The sequence below is a fragment of the Populus alba genome, chromosome 11 (genome assembly GCF_005239225.2).
Source record: "Populus alba chromosome 11, ASM523922v2, whole genome shotgun sequence".
NCBI classification, from domain to species: domain Eukaryota; kingdom Viridiplantae; phylum Streptophyta; class Magnoliopsida; order Malpighiales; family Salicaceae; genus Populus; species Populus alba.
Window position 1 is genome coordinate 12991019 of NC_133294.1, and position 19659 is coordinate 13010677.

Consider the following 19659-nt stretch of genomic DNA (forward strand, 5'->3'; position numbering starts at 1 on the left):
GGATAAGAAAAGAAAAACACTTTCCTGACAAAAAGGTTTAACTTTTCCTTTAACTAACTTTTCATAAGGTTACCAAACATAAGAAAGTGAAAAAAATAGTTTTCAAGAAAGTGTTTTTCTAAAAACAAACAAGGCCTTGATGTTTTGATAACTTTTTACTATTTCTTGAAAAATAGTTAATATTTTTAAAAAAAAGCAAGCTAATAAAAAATTATTATGATATAGTTTTTAAATTTTTAAATAAATATATTTATAATTATTTGAATTGTTATATATCTTATTTACAACTTATTTGTTTTCAGTTGGACTTGCTTAAACTTGCTAGAATATCGCATTTCAGTTCAAAACATCGTGCGAGTGATTAATCTAAAATTTAAATTAGATTTTATCCTTTTTTATTTTTATTTTAAAAAAAGAAGTTGAATTTACTCAACTTTGTAATTATATTTTGATTATGTTCCTTTTTTTTTTTTTGTATTATTTAAGTGTCTTTTGATTCAAGCTTAATTTGAGTTTGAGTGTGGTTGTTCTCTCAACGGAAAAGTGGCTGAAAGAAGAATTTCCCTCATACGGGTGTAAAATCTTCATGATCTAAGGTCCTCCCCCTTCCAATAACACCTCCCGGCCACCCTTTGTTTTTTCTTCGAAAGAAATATGAATAGCAACACCTACATGTTGATTTGAAGTGATTAGTGCATATATATATATATATATATATATATATATATATATATATATATAGACACACACACACACACACACATTGGTCCTCGATCGGCAGTCCCTTGACTTCTTTTATTTGGCCATCCATGGGTAAGGACTAGAGCTATGCACACAAGAGAGCATCTCTTACTTGAATTGATCATCCACCGTTGAAAAGCCAATCCTTTCTTATCTGTGTAGTGCCTTCAAAACCTATCCATGTCACTTAGAGTCCCCTGCTCTCTCCATTAAGAGCTATATCATTTTCTCTTATGCACGTTCATGGTCTTCCTCATGATACAAAGCCATGAATTATCCCTCGTCTTTTCTTTTCATTCTACTACTTGTCTCCTTCTCCCACCTCCTCACTCATTCCAGTTTGGCCATCAGAAAGTTTGAAGGTTTTTGCTCTCTCTCTCTCTATCTTTCTCTCCCTCCGATCTCTTTTACAATAATAAGATGTCATCTTAAAATTGATGGGTTTGTTTTTCAGATACCGGAATGACCAGAGCGAAGGCATCAGATATTAAAGTCAAGGTGAGTACAGTAAGTAGCTTCTACTCTTGTTGTCACAGTGAAAATATCCACCTTATGCTTCAGCTTGTTGTTTTTCTTATACTCTTTTATTTGGTGATTCTTCAGTCATTTGAAGAAGGTGGTCATGTTCAAAGGAAACACTTGCATGAAGTGCATTCAGGACCTAATCCTATCAGTAATTCCTTTCCACGACAAAAGTGGAAAACAAGGTTAAGAAGAAGTCCATGAAATTACTTCTTCTCATCATCATTTCTTCTATACCAAGTTTGTCAGCTAGATTTGCAACTTTATATGAAAAGCTATTAGCAGATCTTTTAGTTATGCTTTTGACTTGCCATTATTACAACAATCATCATCTGAATCGAGCTGGGAAATAAAAGTAGTTCAAATGATTGTTCAATCTCCCCAGAAAAGAGGTGTGCAGTGCTACTGTCTTAATCTTGAAGCAATGATGACACAATAATTCATTATGGTGCGCACCTAGCTGCTAAGCGATGGGCCAGCACTAACTTCACGCAATCTGCTTTGCCGCATAATAATATCGGTTTCTGACATGGCAAAACAATACGAGGTCTACCATGTATTGTCTTAAAGGAGTCCAAGTCAAGAGGCGGACTACAAACACAAGTGCACAGCAAAACAAGCACTTCTTATGAACACAAAAGAATTATTAGTACAGCAATGCATAGCGTTTGCACTACGCATACACAATCTTGACGAAAAACAACGTTGCTAAATCAAAATCTATAAAGTTTGCTTCATGTTTTCTGAAGTTTGATTTGATGTATGAAAGATTGAGGTAAAAGGGGTGCTTTTTATTTTGCTTTATTAAAAGTTTGTTTAAAAGCATCTCCCACTATATATATATATATATATATATATATATATGGGGCTTGATTTATATATGGGCTAAACATAAACATTTCTTCAACCTCATCTTGACTTCAACTTGGTTTCAATCAAAACTAACTGGGAATCACAGTAGGGAAAAGAGCACTCGATTCAAGTAGTGCAGGGAATACCAGACTGACCTCTATCACATCTGTGGAAAATTAAAAAGCATGAGGCGACGTGTGATCATTGGTTTATCATCTGTTTCGTAACTGTTTCAAGATATACGTTCTCCAGTTGCTGCTGGGTGCATGATTTTTTGTTGGTCCTCTAATGTTTCAAACAATCAAAATTAAGAGAGGAGAGAGGAACATTATGAGAGGCATAATTGTACAGTTTTGAGAATAAAAATAAAAAGAAAAGCATGTTACCCCTCTTGCTGCTGTTTCCTTTTAGAAAAGAAGTCTAAAAAAGCAATCTAAAAAGGTGCTTATAAAATCTGGATTGATGAGAAATGTGGCCAAACATTTATTCTTCTCGTAGTATGATTAACTTTTCTTATATGTGTGCTCCAGTTCATTTGTCGGTAAAACACAAAATACATGTAGAGAATCCGTCATGAAAACGGGTATCCATGAGCAGGAATGTTACTAGACTGTCATCTAAACACAATATCCGGCCCCTGCCAAAGAAATTACAAGGATTCTCTTAGGGTGTGTTATATTTTGTTGTTCAATCCTTTTTTTAACTTTTTTTTTATATCCAGAAATATAAAATTGATATTAACAATTAAAAAACATAAATTTATTGATGTATTTTTAATTGGAAAACACTTTTATAAAAGTACAATGCATCACATTATCAAACATACACTTGATAAAAAACTAATGTAAAGTAACTAAAAATCCAAAGAAAAGTTTATCTTTTAATCAAAATAAACATAAACAAAGAGATGGAGGGAAGAAAAATCTTTTAATTCAAAGTTTTTAACTCTTTGAAATTTTTGAAGTCTAGTAGCAGGACTTAAATATTAAGTTAAACTTTAATACTTTCAAAATCTATTTCATATATTTCTTGCTCCAAATACTAAGAAAAAATATATGACAAAGTCAAAAGCTATATTTATCAAGATAAGATGACAAACCTATTTTATATATTATCAATAGAATCCATTGTAACAAGTAGCACACTTATATTTCCAAAAAAAAAAAAAACATTCCATGATTGAAATATCAAAATAGAATAGCATAAAATGATATTAAAATAAAAGGACCAAAATACTTTACTTTGTATTCTAAAGCTAGAATTAGTGATTCTTGTAAATCTAATCCATTAAAATTTCAGTCAGTAAAATAAAAGAATTATAAATCTTCAAAATAATAAATAGAATTATAGCAAATAGAGATATTATGACAACCATTATAGGAGTAGCTCATTACCCTGAAAGTGACTTTACCAATTATGAATTCAATGAATCCCCTACAATAAATTCCTTTAAAGTATAAACCATAAAGAATGAAATTGTAAAGAAAAATCTAAAAAACAGATCTCAAACAAAACAAATAGCAATAAAAAGAATGAAAATTAAATTTAAAAGATAAAAAAAAAAAGATGGTGAAATTCAAAAATATTTGTAATTTTATGACTCAAGTGTGTTTTAATTATTATTTTTTAAAAGAATGTGACTAGAAGAATAGACGCGACACGGAAAAAAGGATGATATATATATATATATATAAAATGAGAAACAATAAAAAGTGCATGGTTAAAAAAAACATATGGAAGGAAAATAAACAAAAAAAAAAAGCTTAATAATGTAAATGTTGAATGATAAAAATTTAAGAAAGAAAAACATTAGCTTTAAAAATGAAAAAAAAAAAAACCCTAAGAAACTTAGGCAAAGGTCTCAAATTTGCAACCCATTAAATCTTAGACTCGGACTGAATAAAGAAGATCAATTCCAAACCAATTTAATATTGATGCCAAAGTCAACTCAACAAAGAGCAACAATTAAAAAAAACCCAAGAAAACCATAGTCATTTTTAAAATAAGTGGAAATTCCTAGAGAAAACTAATAAAAAAAATAATTTAAAAACTTTATCTCAAATAGAACAAATAGCAATCAAAAGAATAAAAATTAAATTCAAAAGAAAAATAAAATATAGGGGGATGAAATTGAAAAGAAATTATAACCTTAAAAATTATCTTAAAAAATCATTTCAAATATTGAAGAAAAGGATCGGAAAAAAAAAATATAAAATTTAAAGAATTAACCAAAAAAAAGCCAACAAAAAATTATAAACAAAAAGACTTGAGATAATCGGGTTATTTTTAGAACCAATAAAAAATTTCATGGAAAGCAAGCTAAAAAAACAAAACATAGTCTACAATTAAATAAATACTTAGGGATGAAACAGGAAAAAAAATAGTTTAAACAAAAAATAAAAAACAAGCAAACTCAAGAAAACATCTTAAACCTAGTTAAATCTTAAAAACTCGCAATCTGTGAACCTTCCATCTAAGTAAAATCAAGGAATATATTATGAAAAAATTTAAATATATCAATTTTAAAAACTTGTCAAAGAAAAAAAATCAGCATTCAAAAGAATAGGCATTAAATTTGATACGGGAAATAAACGAAAAGATGGTGAAATTATAAAATAAAATCAATTTAAAACATTATTTCAAAAAAAAAATAGCAATTAACAGAATGGAGACAAAATTTGAAAGATGAAAAAAAATTAAGAGGGATGAAATTGAAAAGGCATACCAATTTTATAAATTATTCAAGATAAAAAAAATACTAAAAAGAAAATAAATCAAATCTAAAGAGTTGACAAATTAAAGAGTTATTCTTGAATTTTTAAGGGGGTGACGTTAAAATTTAGGCGGGGATAAAGAAAAGAAGGGAGGCAATAGTTGTCAATGTCAAACTATCATGAATCTTGAAACATGAACCATTTAATCCGTCGAAACCTTTCAAACACCATCCTAGAAGGCCATGTTTGGTTGTCAAACGGACCAACATACTGGCACATGTGTGGAATGCACTAGTAAGTTTATTTAATTATATTTAATATATGTCAATTATAAAAAAGCTCATAAACAATATTTAGATCTATAATAAAACTAATGTGAAATGATAAAACAAAGTCTTGTAAGAGAGTTAAGTTGATTTTGTCTTTAATAATATCAAAATAATTACACTATTTTAAAATTTTAAAAAGAAAAAAATATTCTTGAGTAATAATCATTAAATTTTTTTATTATAAGATTAAATTTATATTTTAATTATGTTAAAAAAATATATCAATTTAACCATAAAATAAATAATTTGTAAAAGATAATTATATCACAATAAAAAAGATCACTTTATCTCCAATATCAAGTCGAAATGTTGGGCATTTCCACAACAGATTGATAGGCTTGAAGCTTTGGAGATTAACTAGGATGGCTTGGTGAAGTATAGAGTGAATTATCTGCAAATTCTACTATATGAGCTTAAATAGTTTGGGAAGATTACAAAGTAGGGTTGGTGATCCGAGGTTTCATGCAAAACAGGTCCCTATATTAATAATATACACAAATTCCTTGATACTTGTAAGAGAGAAGTTGTCATGAAGGCTATGTATTGTATATTTATGTGCTTATGATTTTCCATATTAAATATCGAAGAAAATGAAGGTTAAAATACTATAGCATAAAAGAAAAGGCTCATGAACCGACAAATAGCATTAATTTTTTTAATTTATAGACTCTAATGGATGGTGGCTTTTTTTTTCTAGCCAAAAAGCCTTGTTACATCGAACACCGAAAGCATAAAATAAAATAAAATAAATCTAGTATAGCATTTACTGTAATTAAATTATTTTTTATTTAAAAATATATAAAAATAATTTTTTATTTTTTTTATTTATTTTAAATATTAGCACATCAAACAATCTAAAAATATTTTAAAACAAAAAAAAATTAAAAATCTTTATTTTTTTAAAAAAAATATTTTTAAAACACAAAAATAATAAATCCATAGTATACTAAGTAGGTATTTGACAGTATAATAGCAGTTATTTTTCAAAATGTTTTTCCACTTAAAAATATATTTAAAAAATTAATTTTGATATCAGCATATTAAAATAATCTAAAAATACTAAAAAATATTAATTTAAAAATATAAAAAATTAATAAAAAAAAAAAAAACTTTTAGTTGTTGTCCTCGGGGATACAAGTAATGCTGAGGAGGGACATGTAGGTGGTTCACTGGGAAGGGGTGCGCACTGTCAGTGGCTATAAGAAGGTCTTGGATTCGGTCATAGCTTGCCCGAACCCAACTAGAACAAGGCCAGGGTGTGGCCTTTGGGCTCGAATCTAGCTTGCGTTAGCTCACCTAGAAAGATGTCTGGAATTTGAACATGGTTTGTCCTAGCGAGGCTAGCTTTAGGTTCCATAAGACCATGCCTTGAAGAGAACGTCCATAGTCGACATGACTGGGCCTGTTCCTGGGCCTGGGCCCGGATACTTGTAAAAGGAAAAATAATATATAACGGTATCATTATTAAACAATGCTCAATAAAGTACCACCTAGCCCTGGAATCTCGATGTTATGGGCCTTGAGCCCGTTTAATTTTGTATTTTAAGAATATTTAAAAAAAAAAAAAATTATTTTTTTATTTTAAATTATTTTTTAAAAATTTTTAAATCATTAATATCAAAAATATATTATTTTAATATATTTTTAAATAAAAAATAACAATTTCTAACACTAGTGTATTTCAGTCCCGTCCCTATAGTTGCGAATTCATGCATAAATATAAGGGGTCCAGGGAATCCTCTTGGTAACGACAACTATGATAAGAAATAAACGATGCAAATCCGCACTCGTCTATTCTCATGGTGTCGTTATTTAATTTTAATTTAATATTCTAAACTATTAATGATGCTGTGGAAACAATATTTTAAATTCATTTCAAGAAAATTGTTTTTTTTTCAAAGATATATATTTCGTTCTAAAGTATTTCCTAAAAATTATCTTGGAGTAAACATTTTTTAGCTTAAGCATAGTAGTTTGACCTTGTGGTATAGTGTAACTTCGTATAATAAAACAATATTGATTTCAACTTTCTTAATTATATTAATATTTGAGACAATACATAATCTCTAAATCTGTAAATACAAAAAAAAAAAAAAAAATCCTGACAAAGTTATCTTTGCTTTCTTTTCCCCAAACAATAGGAAGACATTTATCAATAAATTAAAAATCAAGTTTACAAGACAAGTTGCCCAACATAAAATAGAGAACTTAATTTAAAGAATACCACACAAAAAAATACCTAGGAGTAAAGGATCCAATCCAGCTAATTCCAATTAAAATGTTTTTTGGCTCTCTCTAGAAATATTTAAAATTTTAGGGTCAAAACTAGTAAACTTTAAGCTTTGATCCTCCTAGAAAAAAGTTTCTAATTTTGGCCCCACATCAAATATTTTCTTGGCTCTGCCACTAGCCAGCCCTTAAACACATAAACAAAATAAAAATCAGTCACCAAAAAACCGCCATAGATTTAAAAAAATAAAATAAAACCTCTCTTGCAAACCCTTAGTGTCATTTAAGAAACCAATGAGAGGGGTGGGGAGGGGGAAGCCGTCCCTAGAAAGAAAAGAGAAGCCTGCAGAAAAGGACTTAGAGCGTGTTTGGCAGTGTGGTAGCGGTTGCTTTTCAAATAGCTTTTCGTGCTGAAATACATGTCAATGATTTTTTTTCATTTTTTAAAAATCATTTTTGACATCAGCACATCAAAACAATCCAAAAAATACAAACCGAACTCAATTTTAACAACAACAAAAAAAATTTGAATTTAGGCAAAACACCGTTTGGAACGCAATGCCAAACGGTGTCTTAAGCTTTAGGTGGCATTTAATATGAGGTTAAAAAATGATGGGTGAATTATTATAGAGGAAATAATTATAAAGACAATTTCTAAGGATATGAGATTGATTTTCAAGGATATTTGATGTGTTAATAAATTGAGTTAAATATTAGTAAAAAAAAGAAAGAAAGTAATTAAATTATTACAATGAAAGAAAAGGTTTGGAGGGGTAATTAATTACTTCCCTTAAAATTTCACTTGATCCAAAAACTATATAAAACCGACTTAAATTTCATAAGAGCATCACCTCATTAACCTCCAATCAATAATAATAACGTAATAGGGAAAAATACCTTTTCAAAGACTATATGGATCGAGAGAGACTCCACTAACGTTTATTGCTTTTGCTTGTCTGGCCACATACTAAAATGCATCCCCCCTTTGTAATAACAATGAGTTAATGTAAAAAAAAAAAAATGACATAAGAAAACACATCCAAGTACAAAACTAGTATTATTAGAAATTAAAATGAAATAATAAATAAATACAAGCTTTGAAAAATATTATGATAAGATCACAAAGAATTCTCAAGTATCATAATAAAATCACAAATAGTATTTAACTAGATATGTGGTTTATGTTATGCCATGGGTTGAACTAATTTTTTTCTGACGTAAAACAAGATGTTAAGGCAATTCTTGTGTTTTTAAACTATTAAGAAAATATGAGATTTGGGTAATTGATTGGACCGAGTTTGATAAACTTGGTTAACCTAATAATATGATTTGAAAAAGAAAAAAAGAATTAATAACAAAAAAAAATAACAATGAGTTAATGCAAAAAAAAAAAAAAATACATGCTAATACCTTGGAAATATATCTTTTTAATATTCTTAAAAGGTCTATATGATTTTTTTTTGTTAACAAAATAAAAATTAAATGAGAATGAGATGATCATATAAAATGAAAAAAATATGAATCTCAATTCTTAGTAAATAAAATGTCAAATGAAAAAATTAAAAAAAAATATAAAAAGAAAAGAAAAACAAATTGAGTCTATCTAACCCAACAAGCCAAATTTATGACCTAGTCTTGAGACCAATATAACTTCTTCAAAAGTAAATCAAATAAAATGATGAAACGTAATTTTCAAATGAATAAGGTGTTGCAAGTGCCAAAAAAAAACTTGAAAAAGCAATGTAAAAAAAAAAAACTTGAGTCAACACTAATAATTCTGCTGAATCTATGATTCGGGATATAAGATCGAGATAAATACATAGAAATAAAAGTAAACAATATTGAATACAAATCCTCAACCAACATAATGTTGAATGATAAAATTGAAAAAAAAAATAAGCACTTAAAAAAGATTGAATTCAACCCGGTTTAATTTTTTAAACTCATGACATGGGTCATGAGGTTGGATTGAACCATAAAAGTCAAACTCAAAAAAATCATGAGCCAAATAATGAGGGGTAGAATTGAAAAAATAATAATGAAAAAAGGATCAAAAAGAAAAAAAATCAAATTATGAAGACTAAAATTGATATAAAAATAAAATGAAATCAAATTATAAGGGATGAGATTGAAAAAAATCAATTAAGAAAAGTATAACAAAAAAACAAATAACAATAATAAGAATGATGACCAAATTTGATATAAAAATCAAATGTTAAATGATGCAATCGAAAAAATAAATAAATCAAATTTGATACAATTAAAAGAATGAAAACCAAATATAATAAAATTAACAAATAAACAAACTTTTTCCAAATTTTTACCAAGACAACGTGTTTTTCAACATTAAAGAGAGAGAAAAGAGCAGGAGAATAAAAAATATTGTCGGGGCTCTACCGTGTTGGAATGGCTACTCACACATCACCACCATGAAGAGAGCGAAGAGACACGGCCATCCCCACCCTTAAATGTGATGGTCAACTAGCGACAGGTGTTGTTCGAACGGTCTAAAAGATGCAAGCACCTCTCACTTGTTAACATGTGTGTTGTATGCGCCAATAAATTTTTTTATTTAAAATAATATTATAAAAAATATAATATTTTATTTTAAAAAATATAATTTTACAGTGTCGAATGAATAATAAAATTAAGAACCGTCCACATCAAAAGTCTCATCAGCTTTAATTTCTTTTTTTCTAAAAAAAAACTTAAATTAATATTCATGGCATGGAAGACGGTGCACCGCTCAATGATGGAAGAAAAAAACAAAAGCAGTGATATTGTCTTGCCGACCATGGAAAGAGTCACCATACGCGTGCTTAATTATTTGAAGAAACAGCCAACCAAACATAAATGCAATGGTCAATCACATCGGCAATATTATTTCCTTGTCTACTGGAACACACTCAACGGTCGAGACATAATTTGGACAGAGCAATAAAAGACATTTATATAAATTGTAATTATGACATATACATGCCTCCATCCCAGTTGACCATATTGTAGTTGCCGTCTCATCGCGCACTCGGGTGGGATGAAAATATATTTTGATTCCACACACACGCACGTTATAATCAGCTTTCATGTATATTCAAATTAAATCACTTTATAGACCTGGTTTAAATAAATTATTCACATCTAAATTAAACAAATTGCAAAAAATTATTTATTATTAAGATATTTTTATATTCAATTGGTGTAGGTAGAAGAAATGATTTATTATTATTATTTTTAGTAAAAATCAAACATTTGATTATAATGTTAAAAAAACATGCATGTTTTGAACGGTTACAAGAGAATTTGCTCCAAATAAATGATGTGTATGATCTAACAAATGTTTTTATAGACCAGTAGAATAAATATAAGTTTAAGAGAAGGCCTAGTCATGCCAGACTCATATAATAGCTTAAAAAAGCAATAAAAAAAAATCTAGTTGTTGGATCGAGCTTAAATTTTTACAGGAGATTATATATAATGTTTTCTTACAATGAGTGATTGCATCACTCATTGGACTAATGGATCTCCCAAAATTAGACACAAAAGTTGATGTTTTGGCTCATTTTGTTATTTTCTTAGATATTTTCAGATTTATTGTTTAATTTTGGATTTTACATTATTTTTCTTTATGTCTAGGGATTATGGTTTTGTTTTCTAGTCTAGGTTGTTTTTTCTAGCATATAAAAGATATTTTAAACCAATATTATTAAAATCACGATTTAAATTGTAAAATTATATGATTTTACGAGTCAATAAATATTTAATGTGCAAAATCACTTCAAAAACTCAAAAATTAATAAAATTGAACTAAAATTGAGTAAAATCATTATTTGAAATTATTTTTACAATTTCAATTGATATATATATATTCTCTCTCTCAGTCGTTCAACAATCAACTACCACCAATAAACCTCTTTTTTTTTTCCTATCATTGACGACATCTTCTCCACTAGCCATCGTGGATCCAGACAATAACAATGGCATCCTCTTCACTAGCCATTGTAAGTTGTTTTGTTTGTTTTTGCCTTTGTACACTTGTATTCTTTTACATTTTAGCTAAAAAACTTTAATGAGAAAATTAATTATCTAAAAATTTTAATGAGAAAAATCAAGAAATTGTCTAATTAATTTTTTTAAAAAAAATACGTTCATAACCAATATAAAAGGCGTTAATTTTTTTTAATAAAAAAGGTGTTTGAATTAAAAATTTCTAGATATAAGAGGCTCTTAACTTTACTTTTAAGAGATTAGAAAATTTTAATCATTTGAGAATTACACATAGGAGAGTTTTTCCTAAAATGCTTTTATAAGAGTTGATTATTGATTTAAGATTGGAAAGATTCTACAACACAATAAAGTCACCCAATAAACTTTTTATGTTAAGTTTTTTCTTTGATTTCATTTGAAAATTTATTTGCAAATTCAATTGACCTCCTAATAAGAGTTATTGATCCATAATATATTATATATCCTAAAAACTATATCTTTATCTGACACATTTTCATGCAAAAAAACAACCAATCCATTATGTTTTGTTATATTAAACAATTTTTGCAAATGATTGATATATTATACTCGGTAGTTGATTTTGAAAATACTAATACATCATTTATGCACACAATTACAAGTTTAAAATAAGAATTAAGGATATCATTCATTATCTTTTAGGACTATGAAGGAGTGTTTTTAAGTATAAATGGTACTGCATTCCATTTATAATGTTCAAACAAAATAGTGAATGTTGTTTTGAAACAATCTTTTTCATCTATTTGGTTTTGCCAAAATCTTAATCTCATTTTCAACTTGAAAAATTAATACACAGTGGAGTCTTTTGATTAAGTATCATTTGTTAGTTATAAGATATCTATTTCATTGATGTTTTTTTTTATTTTATCAAGGAGCTTGTAATTAATGACAAATTGATTGAATATTTGTTGAAGGTTATAAGGGTTAACCTCTTTTGATTATTTTTCATTTGAGATTAATCCTTATAGTTTTAATAAATATTCTTGCTTAATATCAGAGTATTTTTCTTATATTATGACATTTACCTATTTGTTGATCAGGGATAAACACTTGAAAATTTACAGGAACTAGTCAATCACTTCAGCCGTCAATGAGGTTGCAACAATTAGTTTCTTTTGAAAACTTATAAATAGCTCACATGCTTGCTAAAATAGAAGGGGATTCCAAACAAAAATAATGTAGAGATTATTTCAAGTGAACAAAAAAAACTAGAAATCATCAATACTATCACACTTTAAGTTGTGCTAATTTTAACCTTCATATTCTAGCAGTAGTGGATCAATTCTCATACTCATGACACTTAAACACCTTCAAATATCATAAGTATTATTAAATGAGATATAAAGATGCAAGTTTCAATTATATTGTAAACAAAAATCAAACAAATGTAAACCTTTAAGAGTTTAGGCGAAAAAATTTTAGTTATTGGTAAGGGACATTACCAAGGTAAAATCTTGAAAATGAATTTTATTCAAGTAGTGAAAAAAAACTTGGTTTGGGTTCACCAAGTGATATTATATCTTTGAGCTTGGATTAATGAAGAATGCAATACTCAAGTATGGTTTGGTATTTAAGGTGTAAATGTAGGCTTGTCGAACTACATTAAAAATCAACTTTGTAATTTTTATCCATTAACTCTTTACTTTACCCAATTTAATTTTATTGTTGGTTAATTATGTTTAATTAAATTAATTGCAATATTTTTAATTATTAATGGAACACATAATTCACCTTTTTTGGGTGTATTACTACATTAATCCTAGAACAATATAAAATTCATTTAGCTCTGCAGTCAAAAGAAAGAAACTTACATGAATCAAAAACTATTGTTGTTGTCAACTAGTATTTCCTCTCAAGTCCAAGTTGTTGTAGTTTTTTGGAAATATTGTTGGCACTTTTTATGGTTTTTATTACTTTTTGAAGATTTAGAACTACCTCACTTCACCAATAAAATCAAGAAATGGCTAAGCAAAGATCGTTGTTATAGCTAAACCATGATTGTTATCTTATGCTAACCATTACTATTGCTATGACTTAGAGATGTTGCTGCTACTTGGGAGTTTTGTTATTGCTATGCCTTAAATCTAAGGAATGAACTAGAAGAAAAGTTGATATTAAGAGAGACTACTGGTACTATTATCATTGAGAACAAAGCTCACCATTGCATTATAAATTTTATTTTCACAAAACTCTTTTTTTCCTCCACTTTCTTTTTACTCTTATCTTTTATCCTTTTTGCCTCTTTCATTTTTGTATATCTTTCTTATGTTTCAACTCTCATTTTTTTTCTTGTCTACCTTCATCTCCCTTTTCTCTGTCTTTTTTTTCTTCCTTTTCCTTTTGAGTTGTGGGTTTAGGGATATTTATATGAGTATTAAAAGATTCTAAGATACTTATGATTTGGCTAGATCAAGACCTTTTATCATGAAGAGTAAAATTCCACCATTAGCTTGCCTTTAGCTATCTTACATAATATGATAAAGGATGATAAAGTGGTAGGCCTAACTTGTTTGTCGTGCTCTGTGGGGCTTTTTTTGGCATGGTTGGACATCAATTTCCCTAACTGAAAGCAAAGAAAACATCTTAGGGTTACAGGTACTTTGTTAAAGGATAATGTGGTGCATGAGTTTTTATCTTAATGATGTGTGAACTAGAGGTTTAATAAGGCCAAAATTGGCCTCTTATAAAGGTTTTAAAACCCTTTCCCATAAGCTATGATCAGGTGGGATGAAAAAAAAGATGATTATGTATGATTTTCAAATGATGTCGTTTCTTGTATATTATTATTATTATTTTATTTCCTAGATAATAAAACGATGTCATTTTAGATGAAACTCATCATTTCAATTATTTCACTTAAAATGACATGATGTTGTTTCAACTAAGGCTTAAATTAGGGCTTTTATTAAACCTATAATGATGTCATTTTGGAAAATTTTAAGTTAGTCCTTTGATTTTCTGACTTTTTAAGTTCATCCTTAGCCTTTCAATTTTTCCAATTTTGTTCAATTTTGACCTTAACCTTAATTTTTCTCTTTAATTTTGTCATTGATCAAATCAAATGAGTATTCCATTATTTATAGACGACTTACTCGATTAATGACTGGGTGAAATGATTTTGACACCTTTTTTCTTTAAATCCTTAGTCTTGCAAACCCTTAATTTTTACTCAAATTGAATTTTAATCTTTAGATTTATTTTAATTTTACACTTGATCCAACTTAGTTAAGCTCCTATGTTTTGCCATGGTTTGCGGTTTAGTTCTTAATTCCCTAATTTGTGAATTTTTAATCAAAATGAGTCTAAATTTCAAAATTTCTCTTTAATTAAGCTATGATTGGATTAATAAAACCCTTAAATTTTGCCATCTCTTTCACCTTGATCCTTGGTCCTTTAATTTTTCAACTTTTAGCCAATTTTTACTTATTTCTTTATTTTTTATTTAATCACATCCCTAATTGTCCTTCAAAATTATTTGTTCTCTGGCTTAGTTCTTGACTTTTGAATTTTATTATTGGCTTATTTTATTACTAATTGTATTTTTATTTCTTTTTGTATTTCTTAATTTTTAATATTTTTATTATTTTTTAGCTGTTGTCATTTTTTGCAAAAATCTATCATATTTTATCTAAGAAATACTATGATGTAATTTTTATTTTATTTTTGAAGGAGTAAAATTTAGATTATGACAAAAATAATACAAGAAAGATATCAAGCATAAACAACATAAAATTTTATAGAATTGGGTCACTACATAAAAGCTTTAATTTAAAATTTTATGACTAAATATTTTATTTTCAAGTAGTCTCTTGAAATACAGCTAAAAAATCCTATTAATACTAATTTTAGGCTTGTACTTAATAAGAAAACTAGAATTCATAAACTAAATAGAAAAAATAAAATCACCATAAATAAAATAATTTTCCTAAACTAAATAGAAATAAAAATAACTAATGAAACAAATATATTTTTCTAAAAATCCTCTTACATGAGTATCATCGGTTAGAAAGAAATCATTATTGTATTGATTTATTCTCGAGCTTAAATTATTATTATATTGATTTCTTGGATGTTTAATCAAGAATCTCCGACCTCTTCTTTTTTTCTTAAATTGTATATGAAATTTAGAGATCAATTTCAATCTATTCATGCTAAATTTTGCATAAGAAACATTAATGGACAAATGATTTCTCTTTCATTAGCTTTCAGAGTAATTAATTGCAAACCTAAAATTTGCTTCATTGATATATATTGTATCCATATACTTGAAAATATTTACCTTTGTATAATTGTAAACTTGTAATTAAAAGAATTAACATAACCTAAATCAGTATAATTTTTTTTGTTGAGCACCTTTCATGTTTTGTTTACACTCAATCTTTAACTTATCAATGAAGATAATATTGATGACATCGTTATTGTAATTACTGTCATTCTTTTTTATATCATTATCAACCTAATCATCATTAAAATAAACATCATAAATTAGTGGAGAATATCAATCTAAATCTATCTCATCATAAATGAGATTATTAAAATCTTCATGATACTCATCCTTATTAAGAGTTTGGTTTCTATGCTCTTACCTCTAAAATGAGTTCTTAAAGCTAACCATGATACATGATTACTCTCCACATGATCTTCTAGTTTTCTCTTCTTCATCTCTGCTAATGAATATGATGATTCTTCAATTTATTGTTGCAACTTTATCATTATTAGTCAACAAGTTAATTTTATAATTTATCTATACATGTCTTATATTACCAATTCTTGAACATCTTTTTCGCAAGAGAGAACCTCCCCATCCTCTTACATCAGTGTGTCTTCTTTTATGATCTTTTCCAACCATGGTTGTCTAATACACAACGATAACCACCATGACTTGGTGGAATCTAATACCAACTTACATAAACAAAATAACATAAGAAAGAAAACATGTATAAACAACACAAAAATTTACCGAATAGAGTCAACACACAAAAAAGTCTAATTCAAAATTTTACCATTGAATATTTTCTATTCAAGAAGTCTTATGAAATACAAAATAGATAACTCTATTTGTACAAGTCTTAGGCCTAAACTGAATAAGAAAAAAATAAAATTTCTAAACAAAATAGGAAAAGTAAAACATCATAAAAAAATATATTTTTCTAAACTAAATAGGAATAAAAAAACTAATGGAACAAATATTTTTTCATAAAAATCTTTCCACATCAAACAAGAGTGACATATCATTTTATTATCTAGTCAGGTCTTCAAATAAACTACCAGAAAGAAGAATTTATTAATTGTTTTATGTATCTTCTACTTTTAAGATGATTTATTTCTCTTAAAAATAAACTACTTGTCTATTAGATATATTATTGAGAAAGATATTTAAATATTATTTTAAAAAAACTATTAATTTTATTAATTTGAAAATGTATGAATGACAAACTATTAATACATGCTTATTAATGTATTTTATAAATTTCATAGTGATCAATTTTATTGAATTCATATATTTTTAGCATACTTACACGTTTAATAATAATAATAAATATTTTTTTCTTATAATTAAAAAAGAACTTTTTATTCTTAGCAAAGAGGACTAAAAAGAGAATTAGCATAAATAATTAAAATTTGAAAAAAAAAAACCCTAATGCAAAAAAAAAGTGAAAAGTTTTATTAAACAATATTAATTAAAATTTGAAAATAACCCTAATACAACCAAATAATCTTAACTCAAAAAATTTATAGAATTGAATGGAATGATTTCATATGATCCTTATACATGTTAATGTATAGCAATTGGCAATTGAGGTCAATCTAAAAATAAATCTTATGATGCTTAGGAAGTAACTAATGACTCCTTGATAGTTATTTTTTAGACCCATTTTGAAAAAAGAAATTGATATAAATAGAAGATAAAAATTTCAGGTAGAGATAATATCTTTATTTTTGGTATGTTATGAGTTTTTTATTCTCCCTTCTATTTATGTTCATCTCTCTTCTCAAAAGAAGTATTAAAAAGTAATTAACAGGATGCCACTAATTATTTTATGAGTAATTAAGACTTTTCATGCATGTACGAATCTTAAATACGGTAAAGGACCATATATTTTATAAATAATCTTCAATAAATATAATGCTTTATTTATTTTCAAATTGATTGAATTTGTTTATAATCGGAGATCTATAACTACAAAACATTTATAAGAAAAATCTTACATATATCTATTGGGAAAATTATATATACTTAGAGAATAATTAATGATATTATATTAGTTACTATTTGAGTTTACTTTGAGGCAAGAGATGAATATAAAGAGAAAATGGAATACAAAATTCATGAACCACTAAAAGTGATAAAAATATATTTTTTATAAAACTTTTTTCTCCTACTTGTATCAATTTTTTTCCTTCAAAGTGGACCTATAAAGTAATTACTAAGATACCACTTGTTACTTTCTAAGTATTATAAAAGGTATCAAAATAGCTATATTTTTTGTTTTTTAATTTGAAAAGGGAAAAACTACCTTTGCCATCTTGCAATTAAGTCATTATTTTACTTTATCTCAATTATTTTTAAAATCATCATTTACATAATTGAATTTATAAGTTAATAATACTTTAAATCACATTAAAAAAAAAATCAACAAATAAAGTTAGATTATATACAAAAAAAAAAAAAAAAGTCCTATTATAAATACTAAACTTTACCATCAAGCTGATAGTCATTACTTTGCAATCAAATTACTATTACAACTTTGTCATTAAAAAAAAAAAGAAGCTAGAACTTTCACAAAACACTTTGTGTGCATGCAAAATCAAACCTAATTCCAGGAAATAACAAAATCACTATCATCTGACATACCGGCAGTCTTAGATGCAGTGGAAGAATCCTGATTTTCATAAACAAATATTTTTTCAGCATCTTCTTTGAAAATAACTTTTTTGGGTTCTTCGAGCTTTCTGCTATTGGAGAAGCTGACAAGCTGATGGAAACAGAATGCTTTCTTTGATGGTAGATGGATTGAGATTCACCAGCTTGGTTTTCCAAGGTAGCAACATCACTTCCCTGCTGCAAAACAGATAAGAAATATGCAATCCCTTTACCATATTGTCGCTTTCAAAGCTATTTTATCAAGAAAATTTACACAAATCCACCCAAGAATTCCTGTATAATCAAGCTATAATTGTTCGGTAACTATCACAATATGTGCAGCATACCATCGCCGATGAACTGAAAGGCTGAGAACCACCTGGTTGGCGCTAATTATTCAACATTTTGCTTAGTTCAATGCTGTCAAAGCTATCCACTCCATTTGATGAGATGTATTGAATGGGTTCTGGAAATTCTTCTAGGAAAAATCTGCTTTCTAGATCTGGATTTTTGCTGTTTTTCATCATGAAAAGTTACCCCTGAAAGGATAGTGAGATTTGACAAAGATGACTTATCTAGCAAACATATTTCAAAGGTCAAAGATTTTTTAAACAAGAATCATCTCAAACTTCTTTTAGACCATCCCTGTATGTGTTGGCTTTCATGCTGGGCGAGCTTTTTCAAAGTTATGGTCTTCTCTAGGGTGAGTCTGTTTTTCATCGGTTTTTATGTTTGCAATTAAAATAAATGCACTAGGATATTTAATAATAAATCAAATTGGGTTTTGTATGTTTATTAAAAAATTAAGTTTAAAATACAGGAGTAGTTTTTAGATATTATTTTAATTAAATTTTATGAAAACTCTGTTTATTTTTGTGTTTTAAAAATATTTTTTTTAAAAAAAAATTTTTATTTTAAATTGATATATTTTTAGTATTTTTAGATTATACGTTGATATTAAAAATATATTTTTTTAAAATTAAAAAAAATAATATTTTAATAAATTTCTAAATAAAAAACACTTTAAAAAAAAACTACAACCATGTTTTCACTAAATATTATATATATATATATATATATATTATTATATATATAAACTTTAATCACAATTTTTACTCAACACATATCTAAATCTAACTAAATATAATTAATTATATTTATTTAAAATTTATTTTTTTAAAAACTATAACTATAAAAACTCCCTAAAACATAATCACACATCCATTATCAAACATTCCCGAACTTCTTAAATTTGGCAACCCCATTTCTAGGCCTACACCATCTTTACTTTTTAGTTATTAAACAGACGAGTAATTAGGGTTAATAAAGCAATACTTATTATTTTTCACTGTTCAAAACTCCTCTGAATTTGTAAAATGTGTTT

General features: G+C 27.0%; 2 long non-coding RNA genes across 2 annotated transcripts; one reads left to right on the forward strand and one right to left on the reverse strand.

Annotated features, from left to right (window-relative positions):
• The first annotated feature begins 724 nt into the window (after window positions 1-724).
• Window positions 725-2007, forward strand: LOC118043695 (uncharacterized). Its single transcript, XR_004686690.2, has 3 exons — window positions 725-1103; window positions 1196-1239; window positions 1345-2007. It is a non-coding gene; the product is annotated as an uncharacterized lncRNA (long non-coding RNA).
• Window positions 2008-18107: 16100 nt separating this feature from the next.
• On the reverse strand, window positions 18108-18955 carry LOC118043696 (uncharacterized). The gene is made up of 2 exons (XR_004686691.1): window positions 18623-18955; window positions 18108-18473 (listed from the first exon to the last, which is right to left on the reverse strand). It is a non-coding gene; the product is annotated as an uncharacterized lncRNA (long non-coding RNA).
• Window positions 18956-19659: the final 704 nt, after the last annotated feature.